Source organism: Stegodyphus dumicola, chromosome 1 (genome assembly GCF_044657685.1).
Source record: "Stegodyphus dumicola isolate Sdum_Otavi_A_Nest chromosome 1, ASM4465768v1".
NCBI lineage: Eukaryota > Metazoa > Arthropoda > Arachnida > Araneae > Eresidae > Stegodyphus > Stegodyphus dumicola.
This window is the reverse complement of record NC_140768.1, coordinates 15,745,712-15,761,462: the sequence shown is the minus strand read 5'-3', so window position 1 is coordinate 15,761,462 and position 15,751 is coordinate 15,745,712. Positions and strand designations below refer to the sequence as shown.

Sequence of the window (15,751 nt, the reverse complement as noted above, 5' to 3'; positions counted from 1 at the left end):
TTAAAAGCCATTTTAATTAAATTTTTGCCTTTTTCTTTAAATAATACCTTTATTCGTAAAAATTACTTTATGTTTGGAAATATAGTGATTTTGTTAATAAAAGTAATTTATGTTATTCGATTCTTTGAATTTGTGCATTAATTTAAGAATTTTGATTTTTAAAAAAAAACTGAAAATTTACACCCAAACATTTTCTTCAAGTTCCTGAACTTTTCCATCATATTTACGAACTTATTAAACGTTATTAATCCAAGATATTTCCATTAAACTTTTCGAATAAAATTAGTTATTTAAAAAGTTTTCAGATTAGTTTTGAAACAAGGATTTAAAAATGAAATTATGAATATTTTACCATTTAACAGTTAACCGGAAGAAAATAGTTCAGAATATTATACATTTACTCAAATTTCAGTTAATGGCCGAAATGGTTAACAGGCATCTCTTGATTAACGCAGTTAATTATTCTCGCGATGTTGCCGCTTTAATTAAAACCTCATTAATAAGTAATTCCAAGAGAAATTCCGATGCCCCGTCCCCGTCAATACTTTTGCTACTTCTCATGTTATGTGAACTAGTCTCATTCCTGATTTAAGAGAAATTTATAACTACTGTTTTGCTAGCGGCATGTGTATATTACATAATTTATGAAGTCCGCTTCATTTAGAGGTGAACAGCTTTGTTTTGGATATTCTGCTGACCATTTTTATTGCTTTTCATTGTAGTTAAGCAGAAAAATACTTAAAAGGTAGATAATTCTATCAGTCAAAAAGTAGATGGAATGGGAGAATTTCATAATTTCACAAAAAAAAAAAAAAAAAAAAAAAAAAAACTACGTTACATGCGTAGCATAATTTTACATGTGTATACGCATTACAGATAACTAAAATTAAAAGTTCGAAGTGAATAAAAGAATTGATAAGCTATAGCACTAAAAGCAGTAGCTTGAAAAATAAACTTTAACTTAATTGATATTGTTACGAATTTTGCATTTAGATAGCTAATTTTAGTAGAATTATAATTAAAATTGTCGCTTTTCCCCATGTAATGTAGCCCGAGACAAATTTTAAGAGAAAGCTATGCTGGAAAAGTAAGAATACACGGGTACGTGCATTTAACATTGAGTAAATGGATATCTCGGTAATTTGTATTGAAATCGAATAACTGTAATTGACTACTATGTTAGCTGTAACCGCAATTCCATTCTTTTATTGCTTTCCAGTATTTTCGAGAAACAGAAATATCTCGCGAACGGTTGAAAACTAAAAAAGGCCGGACTGAGAGCGTCTGAGTCAATTGCTTGCTTACTGTTGTTGCGAGTTGTTTAAATCCGCTTAAAATGAGATATCAAAGTTAGCTTTATCTTTAGATGCGCTCTGCACTGCGTTGTGTTTAACGTTTTTAGTAGTTTGAGGTATAACTGCTGATTATATTGTGTGATATTGTGAACACTTACATGAATTTCTCTGAGAAAAACTCTAGAGTTCTGATTTATTTCTTATGATAAGAATAAATTTTATTAACCTATTATCGAACTTGTGCATTCATTCTATTTCGAACCCGTACGCACTCAATAATATGAAAGAATGCAAGTAAAGCAAGTGAAACTGCAAGATGTATTCTACCTACTTCATTTAGTCATTAATATCTTTCTCTTATGTAATCCTCATATAACACACACACATATATATATATAAGTTCCTATTATATATATATGATATAGATGGTGAATCCAAATGCATGGTATAAACTTAAAGAGGAGTTGTTGCTTGCTTGCGGGTTCGTAACAGATTGAATACACGAGTCCAATAAGAAGTTAATAAAATTTATTCTTATCACAAGAAGTGAAACAAAATGCTGAAATTTTTCCTCAGAGTTATTCGTACAATATAACACAGTAGTTATATTTTAAATTACTGACAAATAGAAACATAGAAAGCAATCTAAAGCGCAGAGAAAGATCAGAGATCACCCATCTGTGATCTCTGATCTCTGATCTCACCGCGAATTCGCTACGATCAACAAACGACAGTTATCTATGTAACTGAACTGAGATATTTTTCTGAAGCTTTTAAAAGCTTTTTAATCATTCACGATAATTTTCTAGTAATTTCTGTTTTCTCGAGGTTTCTTACGAGATATCTATTTATTAAATGTTAAATGCTCATGCTACTGTATTTTTACTTTTCCAGCGTAGCTTTCTCTTAAGATAAGTCTCGTGCTGCATTGCACGGGGATATAAAACAATTTTAATTATAATTCTGCTAAAAATAGCAAACTAAATACAAAATCCGTAACAATGCATATTATATAGATGGTAAATCCAAATTCATGGTACAAATTTGGAAAGGAGGTGTAGAACAAAGATACGAATAATATTCACTTAGTAAACCCAGATCGCAATCCATTTATTTAGTAATAAATAGAACTTAAAAAGCATTTACAACAAGAAAACTTTATAATGAGATTGAGATCACATAACATTTCGTATGAATTGCTTCGTACGGAAAACAGCACCCACAGAAACTTTTATCACTCGCTAAAAAGAGCTTTCTTCAAACTACGTCAAGAAACACATTTGCATATTAGAAATTTGCATAAAAACCACTAGCAGGTAGTAGGTATGTATCTCAACAGGAGAAGACACCACTCGCGATTGTGCTGTGTCTAGTAAATTGTCCACCAGTGACGGGAGACTTTACGTATGCAAGCATGCATTACATGTAAGGCCTTGCAAATGGTAACGTCAGATCTGCACTACGAATATATCCCAGATAGACGAATGCCGGATCATAGAACGGTTCAGTGGTTACGTCATCAACTTTAGGAAATGGGTTCTTTCCTCGTCAACAGACAGAATGCTGGACGACGATGAACTGTATGCAGTCCAAGATTTAAAGAAAGCTTCTTTAACATTGGGACAGATTGACCCAAGTCAGGTACAGAAGCTGTTGCACAAAATGTAAGAGTTAACGAAAATCGCTTATTCCCACTTCCATTTTCAGCACCTACAAGCTTTGAATCAGCAAAATTGTCCTCTGCGCCTGAATTTCTGCAAGTGGCTTTTGCAGTAATCTGCATTGCAGCCGAACTCCACAGCTCATATGCTATTTACATATGAGACGATGTGTACCCTCGAGGGTGTATTTAATGCGCATGTGTGGGCAACATAGAATCCAAACGGAAAGCGACCACAAGCGTTTCAACAACGAAACAGTGTGAATATGGTGGCGGGTATAGTTAACGACATGCTGCGGTAGAGCCTCAGTGGTTAACGTTATATTTATTTTCTGGAACAGATGTTACCAGATCTGCTGCAAGATGTTCCAGTCTCCATTCGTAACCGAACGTGGTTCCAGCATGAAAAGCCCCCCGCTTACTTCACTGATATTCGCAGTCACCTGAATGCCAAATCTGGGGAGCGATGGATTGGCTTTAGTGGATTTTTGCCATCCCCATCTTCCAATTTATTGAGAGTCAATTACTTTGTCTGGGAACTTCTGAACAGTATGGTTTATGCGACTTCCGTTGACTCAGAATCTCCTGCATGTGTGCGTGAAATACCTGGCATCTTTTCCAGTGCACGTCAGTCGCTCCACCAACGCTTTCAAGCATGTTGGTGGACAGAATTTTGACCAGTTCTTGCAAATATCTTGTTTCAGTTAAGTGAGACATTTATGACTAAGTAAAATGATTACGACCCGGATTTCCTGGGTTTCCTATGAGAATATTATTCGTATCTTTGTTCTGTGCCTCCCTTCGAAGATTGACTATGAATTTGGAATCATCCTATATATATATATATACCAGGCCATTTCGAAAAGTAAAGATACACTGTACGCCAGAGGAACAGAAAAGTTTTGATGAGTAAGTTGGTAACACAAGTTAACCTTGAACCGTTAGCTTTCTCCTCGCGGTCATTCGGCATTTCAACGTTGAGTTTGATTGGAGTAGGTCGTGTTTAAAATGGCTGCGCCGATTCAGAATCCCGCCAAATGCGAAGTGCGCTCCGTCATACGTTTTCTTCATGCAAAAGGTCAGCGACCAGCGGATATTCACAAAGAAATTGTTTCTGTTTGTGGGAATATTATGAATCGACAAAATGTAACGAAATGGTGTCGTCATTTCTCTGAAGGTAGGACCAGTGTTCCTGACGAACAAAGACCAGGTCGGCCATCTGTGATCTCTGATGCCCTTCTTCAGAGAACAGAGGAAGCAATTCGTGCGAATAGACGTCTCAAATTGAAAGAATCATCAGATCATACCAGAAATGACAATGACAACTCTTTATGAAGTTGTAACTGTCAAATTAGGGTACAAGAAATTGTGTGCGCGTTGGGTTCCAACAGGCGGCAACCTTCTATGACTGTGAGATACAAAAGCTTGTGCACCGACTTAAGAAATGTTTGGATAACGGGGGTGATTATGTCGAAAAATAATAAATAATCCAGTTAATAAGATGTAACTGACGTTTCCTAAATAAATGTTTTTTAAGGAATGCGAGTCATTGTATCTTTACTTTTCAAAATGTCCTCGTATATTTTAATACATATATATATGAATAATTATATACGAAAATATTCTTCACTTGGAGTCTGTCCAACTGGCATTTTAACTTAAACCTTTAATAAAGATTCTTACTGATTTTTACACATTATGAAAATCGACTACAGGGGTATGAACATGTATAAGAAATCTGTTACTGAAAAGAAAAATAAAAAAGTTCTTTCATCTTTTTAACGTCGTACACATCTTTTGATAAGTCTTATGTTGTCAGTTATAATATTAGACTCTGGCAACCATTGTTCCATGTAATATGGACACGATAACTACAACTGAAGTTAAAATAATTTTTCACAGAATCCTCTCAATCTTCCTTATCATACTAATTATTTTTTTTCGAATGAATTTACTTTAGGCAAAAAATTTTGATTTTTCAATATTCGCAACAAATTAAAACCACATTTAAATTAGCAATGAAAAAATAACAGCATTGCGGCGCCACTTTTATTTTATTACTACACAGTAATTTATCAGTTCCATGAATGTTAACTACTTGTAAAATTCATTGCTGTACACATATTTTCATTTTTTTTTAAATTTTCAGTTTATGACAGCAGATCAAAACTTAAAGTGAATGTCGCAAGAATATGCTATCATTTGGAAAGCTTACGGAACAAAAAATGGCGTTACAACGTAACCGGAATATTTAAAGAACACGTATTTTTTTATCCATTTCGATTAGCAAGTCTGAACAAGAATTTTTAGTGCCACTGACATGAAGGTGTCAGCAATTTATGATCGACCTTAAAAGATTAACAAAAACCGAGCAACCGAGGCAGAACTGGACAGAATGAACACAGCAATTAAACGCTGTTTTTCTTCTTCCAAACAGGACATATGAGTAGTTTAATAACAAGTTTTCTTATTGTATTTTAAAGAAGTAGATGCACATTTACCATTCTTGTGATATTCTTTTGTTGCTATCAAGATAGTGAGAGTTGTCGATTCATCCATTCAAGGCTTTATATTCATTATATTAAAAGCTTCTGATTATTTTCAGATTGATATCTAATGAATCATTGTACTTTTTTCTTTTTCTTATTCAAATTTTCTGCCCTAAAGTCACTAGTTTTCTTTTATATTAGTTTAATACACTTATCAATGTAAAGCATACAAATGCTATCTGCTCAGAAAGAAATACTTTCTCGAAGATTTTAGGAGAAAAACTCTTGCTATCAGCAGATTCAACTGTCGAGAAGCGAACCCGGAAGAACTACCTTAATTCAGAGATTCAGGTGGGAAGATGAGGAGAAAATGTCTTGAATAAACAAATAAAACAAGGACATGACGTGTAGTACAAATAATACATAAGTTTTAAATTTATTTTTATAAGTGGTATTAAACTAAAAATATTAAGCTCATTTTTCTGCTTCATATTTTTCATTTCTTAAACTATTTAAACGCCTGTCTCTCGAAAACTAAGTAACAGAATGCTGCTAGTTCAGTAAAAAATTAAAACGTAAAATATTTGAATGGAAATTAAATCAAAAACAAATTTTATAAATACACCAAAATAAGTTTCAAATGAATTAGTGATACTGCACACTAGTACAATAAACTAGTGTACAGTATATCAATTTAAATATATACTTTTTTGCACATTAGTACAAGTGTGCAGTATATACTAGTGTACAGGATATGCTAGTGTGCAGTATTATAATTAGTATACTACACAGGTGACGGGTGACGGAGGACGGGGGCGCCTGGTGTCTAACATAGGTAAACAGGCATATACCCCGCGTCCTCCACTGTGTAGAGGCAACAACTCCCTGGAGCCCCATGAGGCCGCCCCGGGAGTTTATTAGGATCTTAAAAGTTAACATGGCCACACAAGGGCTAGACTACATGTAGTACATTGTAAGAACGTGAGACAACTGAAGGTTATGGTTACAGAGGTAGAACAAAATAAGACATAAACATAAAACATAAATGGAAACATATAAAGAAAAACATGAAGAAACACATAAAGCACTGCCCCATGAGGCCGCCCCGGGAGTTTATTAGGATCTTAAAAGTTAACATGGCCACACAAGGGCTAGACTACATGTAGTACATTGTAAGAACGTGAGACAACTGAAGGTTATGGTTACAGAGGTAGAACAAAATAAGACATAAACATAAAACATAAATGGAAACATATAAAGAAAAACATGAAGAAACACATAAAGCACTAAAAACACAAAAAGGTACACTAAAATACACGTAACTAAATAAACACCGAACACACATAGATAAACACGATGCAGACAATTAAATAATGTGGACACATAAAAACGAAACACTTGATGATGTTATGAGACGCATAATAGCACGTAATTATTTAAACAGCGCGTGTGATACTGAGAGGACACTCAATAGGGCACGCATATATACGTGAAGCAATGTGATGACAGTAGTTCATGAAGCCATGATAATAATAGTACGCACAAGAAAACGCGTAGATATCATAACATATAAAGAAAAATATAAAGAAACACATAAAGCACTAAAAACACAAAAAGGTACACTAAGATACTCTAAAATACACGTAACTAAATAAACACCGAACACACATAGATAAACACGATGCAGACAATTAAATAATGTGGACACATAAAAACTAAACATGATGATGTTATGAGACGCATAATAGCACGTAATTATTTAAACAGCGCGTGTGATACTGAGAGGACACTCAATAGGGCACGCATATATACGTGAAGCAATGTGATGACAGTAGTTCATGAAGCCATGATAATAATAGTACGCACAAGAAAACGCGTAGATATCATAACATATAAAGAAAAATATAAAGAAACACATAAAGCACTAAAAACACAAAAAGGTACACTAAGATGCACTAAAATACACGTAACTAAATAAACACCGAACACACATAGATAAACACGATGCACACAATTAAATAATGTGGACACATAAAAACTAAACATGATGATGTTACGAGACGCATAATAGCACGTAATTATTTGAACAGCGCGTGTGATACTGAGAGGACACTCAATAGGGCACGCATATATACGTGAAGGAATGTGATGACAGTAGTTCATGAAGCCATGATAATAATAGTACGCACAAGAAAACGCGTAGATATCATAACATATAAAGAAAAATATAAAGAAACACATAAAGCACTAAAAAACACAAAAAGGTACACTAAAATACACGTAACTAAATAAACACCGAACACACATAGATAAACACGATGCAGACAATTAAATAATGTGGACACATAAAAACTAAACATGATGATGTTATGAGACGCATAATAGCACGTAATTATTTGAACAGCGCGTGTGATACTGAGAGGACACTCAATAAGGCACGCATATATACGTGAAGCAATGTGATGACAGTAGTTCATGAAGCCATGATAATAATAGTACGCACAAGAAAACGCGTAGATATACAAGATGCAAAGTACGGACTAAGGTACATGATACAATGATATACAGGATGCAATATAATGGTAATAGTACATGATGCAATAAAGTTAGTAATTCACATAAAGTACAATAAGCTAGTGTGCAGTGTATCAGTTTTTTAGAGTCATTAGTATTTTTGATTACGGGAGACTGGAAAAATGAGCAATGCTCTCACCGGGACTCGAACCCAGAACCTCTTGAACATGCGCCTAGTGTGCTACCATTACACCAAGAAGGCATTCAGGAATGAGGGAGAAAATACGTTAAATATACACTCCCTCTTTTAAAGGGCAACTTTGGATTAGGAGACCCAATCGCCAAATCCTGGTAGTGCAGAATACCTTTTTAGTTCGGGCTCTACTGTAGAGTCATTAGATTTTCTTGAAGCAGAAGACACGAAAATGAGCAATGCCCTTCCCGGGACTCGAACCTGTACTTCTCGAATACACGCCGAGTGTGCTACCATTACACCACGCAAGAATGCAAAAAAGAGAGAGAAAATACCCTATAAATTTAAATGTATATATCGCACACTAGTACAATACTAGTGTGCAGTATAGTGATTGATCTACTGCACACCAGTACAATAAACTGGTGTGTAGTATATCAGTTTTAAAACTTGTCAGTTTTTTAAGCTGATATATGTAACACATACTGATCTTTATTGTATCATTAATTTTGAAATAATAGTAAGGATTATATTAATTTTATTAACAGTTAAATTTTAAGTTAAAGTTCCTTTCCTGTCAAATTCTTAACTTCAACTTACTACTTCCGGCCAGAACGTAATTTTGGAATCTTGCTGAATATTTAATGAGGAGGAGCGGTATTTAAACCACGAAGTTACTTACTGAGTCAGAGAGAATCAGAGTTTCTGATTTACGCGCGTCTGCCTTTTTGGCCACTCTCTAAGCTGTTATTACGCTCGGCCGTACTCAGGCCCTTGCTAAGCTTCGTAGTCAAACAAGTTAAGGGCCAACTCGATTTGAACCTTGATAGCTTCGGCTATACTTCTTTAGTTAATCTTAGTTTTAGTTTAATTCTTAGTCTTTCAAGTTCAAGTCCAACTGCGGCCTTTTCTTGTACACTCCCAGGCGGAGTTTTGTTAAATCTTATTGAAATAATAAAGGGTTAGTTACCCTTCTATCTTGTTGTTTCTTGTCACCGAACTCAAGCGATTGTTCGCTTATCAGTTTTTAGATTCTTCACTTCCAACTTTAACTTAGAATTCCAAAGTGAGGAACTCTACATACTGAATGAATTTTTTGTGTGAAAATCTGGATAAATATAACAGTTTACGAAATGTTAGGGCTTTAGATTTTGTGATAATGTTTTCTCTTCACATGGTGTTATTTTATCTGCTTCGCTGTTTAGTCGATTGGGTCAACTCTCGAAGTTAATTTTTGAACCTGTTCTACATATCCCGTGTCCTTTCCATACGTAATATATGGAGCCCACCAGCGGCCGAGCGGTAAAGACGCTGAACACTGGTAGTTCGGTCTGAGGTTCGAATCCCGCGAACGGGCTGGCTGCATGGGCGTTTTCGTGGTTTTCCCCATGTGTAACGTGTATACGAGCCAGTTTCCCTTAGAAAGTCCTCCACGAAAGGCATCCCTCCCTTTAGGCAGATGGCCCTCGTGTGCTTTGCGATAATTAAATACACCACCGTAATATATGGAATATGTAGAACATATTCCGTATATTTTTCACGCATACGTATTTGCATAACAAAAGAGGACTCCCCCCCCCCTCAAAATTAGTTATTTATACATAAATATATATAAATAGAATCGAATTTTTCTGGTGTATGTTCGTTTAACATTTAAACTAATCCTCTTAAAATGCCTATCTTTACACTTTCGAAATAACTGAAATGGTATTTCGAACGAAAATTTCTTATTTATAAATAATTATAAAATAATTTTACAAATTTTGGAGATGCATATTTTTTTCGAAAGTCTTAATTTTTTGTTAACAGTGATATTTTTTTTAATTTAAAAGAGTATATTTTTCTTTTAATTTATGTGATCGTATTCCTAAACGAAGTAAAAATTTTTACATATTTTTTCAAAAATCTTTGACTTTTTGTTAACAGTGATATTTTTTTTTAATTTAAAAGAGTATATTTTTCTTTTAATTTATGTGATCGTATTCCTAAACGAAGTAAAAATTTTTACATATTTTTTCGAAAATCTTTGACTTTTTGTTAACAGTGATATTTTTTTTTAATTTAAAAGAGTATATTTTTCTTTTAATTTATGTGATCGTATTCCTAAACGAAGTAAAAATTTTTACATATTTTTTCGAAAATCTTTGACTTTTTGTTAACAGTGATATTTTTTTTTTAAATTTAAAAGAGTATATTTATCTTTTATTTTATGTGATGAGTAGCTCTCATTCCTAAACGAAGTAAACATTTAAATGAATTGAATGAAAATTTATGCCATTGCATATGTTAAAAGATCTTGGAAAAATGCTAACGTTATACTTAGATCGTTGCTACGCTGCTTAAAAAGAATAATTTTAATGTGTTCAAAAGCTATAGTATCTTTTAATTAAATCCCGCATGTTATTGATAAAAAGTGTACAATAACACGTAAGCAGAAACAAATTAATAGGGTTTTAGTTAAATTCAGTAAAAAGTAATTTTTTAGGTATTGTAACATTCTTAGTTATAGTTAACTATAACTATATCATGGAGCGTCTACATGCGAATTATACTGTAGTATTAACAAATTTGAAAGAACAGAAGTGACAGTATATAAATGACATATGAAAAGCAATAAAATTCAATTCGCTTAAACGTCTACCGTTATTTAGCAGCTCCTTAATTTTATTTCTAGCCATAAATGACTAATAATATTATGACAGTTAAAAATATTATATTTTTCATTTTACTGCATTTAACTTAATGCAATCTGAAAAAATATTCCATATTATTTTATATTTAAAAATATCCAGCTAAAAGTCTTTAACAAACACAATAATAAATTGCGAATCTGTGTGAATGAAACATAAATTTCAAAATCGAAACTGCAAGCCCATAAATGGTTAGAAATTTTCAACAACACCTTTTTCATTCTTATGATGTAAATATTATAGCATACAACCATACTCTAGAAATTATCAAGTAATATAGAACTAAATCTTAATGCAAGTCCATAAGAGAAATCAAAAGTTTTCAATAACATTTATAAAATTTTCTTGTATTCCTGATATTCAATATTATAAAACATTGCTAGCAAATTTTCAAGTAATAAAATACGAATCTATTCCTTCTTTGCCAATAGGACAAACCTATAAATTAATATTACGCACCCCTTAAACGGTTGAAAGTTTGAAAAAACATTTTAATTTCATAATATTAATATATTTTATCACTAAATAATGCAAATGAGTTATTGTCAAAAATTATCGATAAGAACAAAAATTTTGCAACAATATGGAGTTCTTCCTTTTTATTCAAAATACGGTAAGGATGGTTCGAATGAGGAATAAAAGACTTACCGCAACAAGGATTCTCAGCTGTCCTTTGAGAGTTTTGGGAGAGATATTCCGCTTTTTCCTTCCATCAATGCCGACAGCGCCCTCTAACCCCTGGCAGAAATGTCACTTAAGGGCTGCAGGTTTCAGAAATTGCATGTGAAGCCGCACATTTAGAAACCGTAATCTGCAGGACAAGTTACGACACTGAGTAAAATTACAACTTTTTTTTTTTTTAACTTCTTATTATACGAGTATTTCTTGCGAAGCGTGAAAATTTTCCATTGCATTTGTTTCTAAAGAATATTTTAGGTTTCTCCGATGCATAGTTTCTTTCATATGCATGCCTGTTTTTGTACTAAACACAAATTTAACATTCAGATTGATATATATATATATATATATTATGTATTTATATACGGGGTCACTCTTTTGTGAAAATGCCATCCTTTAAAATTTTCTTCATTTCCATTATTTATGATGATTATAAGGTATTTCTCCCCCTTCTTGGCGAGCCTTCGTGGTGTAGTGGTCTGCACACTCAGCGCGTAATTGAGAAGTCCACGGTTCGATTCCGGGCGAAGGCGTCGCTAATTTTTCATCTTGCCTACTTCCAAAAATACCTAAAAAAAAAAGGGTGTTCGGTGATGATTCTCCCCACCCATGATTTGGCGATTGGGTCTCCTAAAAACCTCAGTCGCCCTTTAAAAGGGGGAGTATATAAGGAATTTCTCCCACCTTGTTGGCGAGCCTTCATGGTGTAATAAGTAGCACACTCAGCGCGTAATTGAGAGGTCCGCGGTTCGATTCCCGGCGAAGGCGTTGCTAATTTTTCATCTTGCCTGCTTCCAAAAATACCTAATGTCTCTACATGATAATAATAATAAATCTGAAAGGTTCTGCATTTTAGCCATACTCCAAAGGGATTTGTTAAGGTTTTTTACGTTCTTGCTGAGCTCGCTCCTAATAACATTCTTTTTTTTTCCCCTTTTAGCTTCTTTATTAGCCATTATTTCCATCGCATTTACGTCATCTACCCCTCAACAGCAAAATAACATAAATTTTAAAAGCAGCATATGTTTAAAATTCCCGAAACAATATTAAGTGTTGCCATACATTTTCCCGTTTTTAGTCTCTTCTCATATCAATGTTCAGTTTTCTTACTAAGATGCCTTTACAACACTTGTTTTGTTTTTTCATTATCAAAGTTTTGTGTGATTATTTATTAAAAATCACGTTCTTGGCCCTTTTGTTAATTAATAGCAGACTGATTAAATTTGAACCATATATTAAAGTTATGGATAAACAGGTAAATAATTAATAACTGATATTGGCAAATACCAACACTGGCTATGAACGAGGCTGCTTGGAGAGGAAACTAAATATGGCTTCTTTGGACACTAACACTACTCTACAAAGGTTGTTTCTAAATTCCTTCTATTCCTTGTTTCTTGTAGCTCCCGAGACATAGTAGTATATACAGATTATTTTGACAGGTTATGATTTTATGTAGAAACTACAAATCATGTACCTTTTTCGACATTCCATGTTCAATAGCTGAAGCAATTTAAATGAATATATGCTTGAGTGGATCCAACTTTCATTATGCAGAGAATAAAAGTAGTATCTTTTTACTTTCAAGCGAGTTTTCGGGCAAGAGAAAATGACAGACAGATTTATATTTATATTTATGTACCCTAAGTATGTACTCTAATAAATATTTGATTATTTATATTTGTATCAGATCAGACGAAAATTCAGACGAATGTAGTAACAAAATACAATTTTTCCCTCTCTTGCACAAAGATTGAATTCGCAGTTGATATTGTACGCATTCCTTATGCAATATTATCTCGGAATATTATACGTCGTCTGTTTCTCTTATTTAAGAATTTATTTGCATTATCAGCGCATCGTCATAGTACATAAGTTTAAAAAAGGTGCTTGTTGGCATTATATTCTCAATCATTCATTATTATTCTTTGTTATACTATAGACATTATTCATTTTTATTATTATTCTATGGCATACATAGTCTATATATCTTTGACATACTCTTTAAAACTATTTTGGATTTAAAAAGGAGAAGTTGTTTTTACTTCCTTGAACGAAGTAAAAAGGAAGTATTGTAATCGTGAAAAGTTTCAGGCAGCATATTTCAACGAAAATATCCATTTTGAACGCTAGCGAATGCAATTTAACGATGTTTTTGCGTGATAACTGTACGTAAGAACAGAATAAAAGACAATTTTCCTGAAAAAACATTGTAAAGCTAATTTGAAATGAATTCTAACGAGAACTTTTCGTCGTGTCTGTACGTACGTATGTATCTCGCATAACTGAAAAACGAGTAGCCTCAGAACGTTGAAATTTCGTATATAGGACTGATAACATATACGATGTGCACCTCGTATTTTGGTTACAATCGGCCGCACCAAATGTATATAAATATATTTATGTATATATCCACTCTGTTACCCGGCTCAGTGATCTCAGTTACTTTACTCTTATATGCTTGTAAAATTGTACATTTTTTACTTTAAAAATGATTGAATTATGTTAATCTTATCTTCTGGCTAAGGGTTTTATGCCTTTGGGAAATCTGAAGCAATATTTGTAGAATTATCAACAATTTAAAAGCTGTTTAAGTGCGGTTAAGCCTAATTTTTAAATAACATGACGGACATATTTGTTTACATTTGAAACAGCAGAATATTACATTTGTTGCCAATTTAGAGAGACTAAGCTTCGCAACAACAAAGATAACGCCTTCATTTTTTATTGCGAATTAAATTATGCTTAATCTTTTCTGGAATTTTTCGAGGAAATAAGTGTTTAAGATTTACTTTAAAATTTTTCATATAGATATTTTTAGTTTTTATGTATTTTTGCCTTGTTGCGAAATGAGAACTGAATTTATTGAATGAGAAATACTGAATCGTCTGTGAAAAACTGTTTTTTTTTTTTTTTTTTTTTTTTTTTTTTTTTTTTTTGCTTAATTTCTTTTAGACATCGTTCTAGATTTATTATAGTATTTGAATATAAAATGTGGCAACGAGTAGATAATTCTTCAAATGATATAAATTTTGTGCATTCTGAGTTATAATATGAACAAAATATAACGCTGTTAAGTAAACATAGGGCCAGGGTGTCGCTATGGTAAACAAATATAGTTAATTTTAAAGAGTGCATTTATTCTATTGTGGTTTATGCGCTATCGACGAAGTAGATTTAATTCAATAAGTTTAAATGAAATTCAAGAAAAAATGCGTATAATTTAATATTCCAGACAAGATGTTTTAATGTGGCTTTCTGAAGAATAAAATTTCCGCTGTAAATATTCATTATATTTTAATGGAATAAGGATAACCCTCCGTTCATTTATGTGTAAAAATCACAGAGATATACCATAATGAATTTGTTGAGTTATTTCCAGGTGAATTATATATTCACGTGAATTTTGAGAACTGGATTATGAAGCAGCTAAACACCGGATCTGCGTGTTTTCTTGATTAATGATTCTGTCTTGGACAGACGCCTTACTTACATAAATTGTATTCTCACTTTTATTCCCAAGAAAACCTGTTTTTTAAACGCATTTCCCTGAATTTCATGTGTAAAACTGAACAGCGTTTTGTTTTTCTCATTTAAAGCATTTTCTCATTTTAAGCATTTTATTTATTTAATGGAAACATTTATTTAATGGAAATTTGATTTAACGGAAACGATATAAAATACTAGATTTTATTTTTCTGAAATCTTTTCATCCGGAAAGCTAATACTCTTCTGTAGCATTCTACAGCTTAATGAAAAAACTTTTAGTTACTGGAAGTATATGACAAAGAATAATATTTAAGGAAATGAAGCCAGCGGCCCATTTTCTTAAATATTGTTCTTTGCCAGCGGCCATTTTTCATCAGTGGATTCTCTCAAGTGTAACGTAAATATAAAGCACTTCCTTTGAAAATGTGCTCTATGAATTCATTATTATTAGCAAATGTATGCTAATTTGCTCTTTTAAATTAGAATGATTTTCTTTGCAACGAAGGAAATATTAAATGAGAACACTAATAAACGTAATGAACGTTGTTTCAGAGCTAATAGTATACAACATGTGCCTTCCCACTATTGGCCGAATAGATTTTGATGTACCTGACTGCTGAATTATGCAATTCGACACGAGTTTGAATCTTGGCTTACTCAATGTTTCATGGAGGCTTTCGTGGTCGTGATTACGACTTCAATTCTTAGAAAGACCTTTCAAGAACGCTACCTTTTTACTTCCT

At 32.9% G+C, this 15,751-nt stretch overlaps 1 protein-coding gene across 1 annotated transcript in view; it reads right to left on the bottom strand.

The window, feature by feature from the left end:
• The window catches only part of LOC118203276 (5-hydroxytryptamine receptor-like), a 325,669-nt gene extending 314,161 nt beyond the window's left edge, over positions 1-11,508 (bottom strand). Inside the window, exon 1 of the mRNA XM_085813042.1 lies at positions 11,490-11,508. The gene's annotated coding sequence lies outside the window, so the exon portion shown is untranslated. The remainder of the gene's footprint in view (positions 1-11,489) is intronic.
• Positions 11,509-15,751: the final 4,243 nt, after the last annotated feature.